This window comes from Humulus lupulus, chromosome 8 (genome assembly GCF_963169125.1).
Source record: "Humulus lupulus chromosome 8, drHumLupu1.1, whole genome shotgun sequence".
NCBI lineage: Eukaryota > Viridiplantae > Streptophyta > Magnoliopsida > Rosales > Cannabaceae > Humulus > Humulus lupulus.
This window is the reverse complement of record NC_084800.1, coordinates 113,599,509-113,603,119: the sequence shown is the minus strand read 5'-3', so window position 1 is coordinate 113,603,119 and position 3,611 is coordinate 113,599,509. Positions and strand designations below refer to the sequence as shown.

Below are 3,611 nucleotides of genomic sequence, written 5' to 3'. Positions count from 1 at the left end.
CACACACACACACAAAATATGTCTAAATAAAAAAAGTCCTTAAAGAGTTCATTAGACAAATAATAGCTGTTGATACAAGTGTGACTTGTAAAAGAATATACAAGTATGTATGCATATATTCATGATGTTTCTTTTATCTGTTCTTGGTTTTTCATGTATATGAGGATTTTAATGCTTTGTTATATATAGACCTTGTTTAGAGTTTGTCTGATTTTTTTTTTATTTTGGTTTCATAGAACTACCTGGTGCAACATCAGTAGATGCTTAAGGTGAGGCCCAATATTTAACCAGGGAGATGTTCAAGAAACCATTTCTGAGATTTTCAACAACTTTCTTTTGATTGGAAAATCGGAGGTCAGTTTATTGAACTATGATTATCTTTCTATGATGGTTTAAGATTCTCTTAATGTATATAAGGTCCAAACTCCAATTTAGTTGGGTCTTTTTTTTTCCTAGTTATTTTTCTACGCACATGAAGAGAGAAACATGCAAAAAACAGATATCAACAGGTGAAAGATGACTTTTCTTATAAATTATAATGAACAGTATTTGAGATGCTTTTAAAGGTTTTAGTTATGTTTCTAATGGTCCCCTAATTGTGATTTCATTGATAGTTATTTAATTTTGCTTGCTTTTCAGTTCCTTCTTGACTTTTTCTCAAACACCATAGGTGTTTGATGATTTCAACATCTGAATAACCAAAAAAGAAAGAAAGGAAAAAAAAAAGCTCAGTTTTAGCTTCAGGAAAATAGAAAGAAGTGGACACTCAGAGAGCAATTCCCAGAAAATGAAGACCACTGTTTTGGCCAATGATGGTTCTTGTAGAAATACATTGAACAAGAAAGTTGGGCAGACCCACATACCATTTTTGGTCTCACTATTGCCCACATCCCATTTTCTATCTTTTTTTCCTTATTCATTGTCTGGGTACTGTTTGATTAAACTTTGGGAGTTTCCTATGTAATTCTGAACCATTCTTTATGTTCCCTCCTTCACTCTAGACCATAAAAAGAACCTTTTTTTTGACATAAACCACCCTCTTTGCAAAAACTAATTGTTTTAATGCCCCATCATTCAACATGATGAATATTAATTATTTTAATGCTCAATATTCCAGATATCACACAGTATAGTTTGATCTACGTAATCACCAAGCTTGGGTTGCTATTCGTTTACGACTTGGAGACGGCTACTGCAGTTTACAGAAATAGAATCAGTCCAGATCCAATTTTCCTAACATCGGAGGCTTTGTCACTAGGGGGATTTTACGCAATTAACAGGCGGGGCCAAGTGTTATTGGCTACTGTTAATGAACAAACAATTGTGCCTTTCGTTAGTGGGCAGGCATGTATCACAAATTGCTTTATCCTTATGGTTAGTAGATTATGATAAATATTTGGAATTTAAATTTTATATCTCAACTTTTTGCAGTTGAACAATTTGGAGCTTGCTGTCAATCTGGCAAAAAGAGGAAATCTTCCTGGTGCTGAGAATCTGGTGTGTTTTTGTTTCTATTAAATCTTTAACTTGACTGATGATTACTGAGTGGGCTATACAGAAATTATATCACAATAAATCTAGTCCATTTATGAGAGATGAATCCATTCACACACTATTTAAGTGAAAGATGCTAAACACAAACTAATCAAAATTATGCCACATCACTTAGGGCTGGATCTTACTCAGCCTGTTCTTACATGACATGATCAAGTCTGATCATAGCCATAGGAACAAAGATGAATCATGATTAGTCTGCATATAGCTAGTTTATACATCCTTTTGTTGGTTCATCACAAATTAATATTCTGTGAATGATTTCACGTTGTCCAGCGATTCCAAGAACTATTTGCGCAAACGAAGTATAAAGAAGCTGCTGAACTTGCTGCTGAGTCTCCACAAGGAATTCTTCGTACTCCTGATACAACTGCCAAATTTCAGGTTTTTCCACTTTGCTTTTGTTGTCATGTTGGTGTCAAGTTATTCTGTAACTTGTTACTATGTAAATTTAAAGTAATTCTCAAATTTAGGTTGTGTAGACTGTAGAATAGACAAACTCTTTGTCAATGATACAGAACGTGGCATTCCATATTGTGGCAGTTTGTTACTATGGGATGCCTGTCAAAATGGCTATTTCCCCTTGTTTAGAGGGTTGGGGATCAGAGACCAATTTCAAATGGTTGTTTCTATAATTTTGTAAACAATTGGAAAGTTATGAACCTAATTGAGATAAAAGTACAAGTCAATTACTTGGAAAAAGACAAAGTATCAGGCAGCTTGAATAGAAGTGGAATTGGATATTATTGGCTTTAACAACAGAGACAAGTTCACACATCCTTTTTATGGTGAACAATACTTTTAAGTTCTGTTGGATCTTTATGATTAGTAATTAATTCTTATTCTTATTGTTGCAGAGTGTTCCTGTACAAACTGGGCAAATACCACCCCTTTTGCAGTATTTTGGTACTCTCTTGACCAGAGGAAAGCTTAATGCTTTCGAGTCATTGGAGCTATCATGTCTCGTTGTGAACCAGAACAAGAAGAATTTTTTGGAAAATTGGCTAGCAGAAGACAAATTAGAATGCAGTGAGGAGCTAGGAGATCTTGTGAAGGTTAGATTATGGAATTTTTTAATTATAGTCCTGTGCTTCTTTTCTCTTGGCAATAATTTAGTTGTTTACTTCAAATAATGCTTGTGTCATGTTGTTTATGGTATGTATGATGCTGATGTTGATGCTCTAATCATGTCTCACTATAGACCGTGGACAACGACCTTGCATTGAAAATCTATATCAAAGTCAAAGCAACTCCAAAAGTTGTTGCAACTTTTGCTGAGCGAAGAGAGTTTAATAAAATTCTAATTTACTCAAAGGAGCTTGTATCAAGAGAGTGATTAGCAATTTATGCATCACTTGTAATATATATCTCACAAGCTGAGATTTCTGATGACACCTTATTTATGATTTTCCCCTTTTCCTCTTCAGCACCTCAAACCCTTATTTTTGGAAGTGTTGGTGCATGCGTCCATGGTCACTTAATTTTGTTTATTTTGTAGATGTGACAAGCAAAATAGAAAAGGATACTTAATTTTGAAGGCTTTGTGTTGGGCAGCTGTAGAATATTTTGTGCTGAAAGTATTAACTTTTCAATATGTTGAATATTTAAGACTACTTGAATACTTAAAGAACATTTTGTTGTTGATGACAGTGTTGAATGTTTTAAACTAATTTGTGGATTGTTAATACAATGTTGAATGTTTTTACTTTTTGTTATTTGAAAATCAAGTTCATTTGATGATGCTAGTATATATTAGAAAGCTAATTTTAATTATATAAATAAAAAATAAAAATAGAATAGAATAAATTAGTGTTATATAAATGAATATAAATGAGAATTTAAACTTATCGAAGTATTAAAATAATACGAAAAATGTGTTATAATATCTATTACAATAACACTTTTTATAAGTAAAGAATTTTGTTATGCAAACTTCATTATATAACACAAAAAATGTGTTATACTAAAGTGTAGTATAGCACAAAAAATAGTATAACACAAAAAATGTGTTATACTAAATTGTAGTATATTACAAAAAATAGTATAACACAAAAAAT

The 3,611-nt window shown here is 32.3% G+C and overlaps 1 long non-coding RNA gene across 1 annotated transcript; it reads left to right on the top strand.

The window, feature by feature from the left end:
• Positions 1–1,806: 1,806 nt before the first annotated feature.
• On the top strand, positions 1,807–3,269 carry LOC133794018 (uncharacterized). Its single transcript, XR_009875083.1, has 3 exons — positions 1,807–1,938; positions 2,412–2,609; positions 2,756–3,269. It is a non-coding gene; the product is annotated as an uncharacterized LOC133794018 (long non-coding RNA).
• Positions 3,270–3,611: the final 342 nt, after the last annotated feature.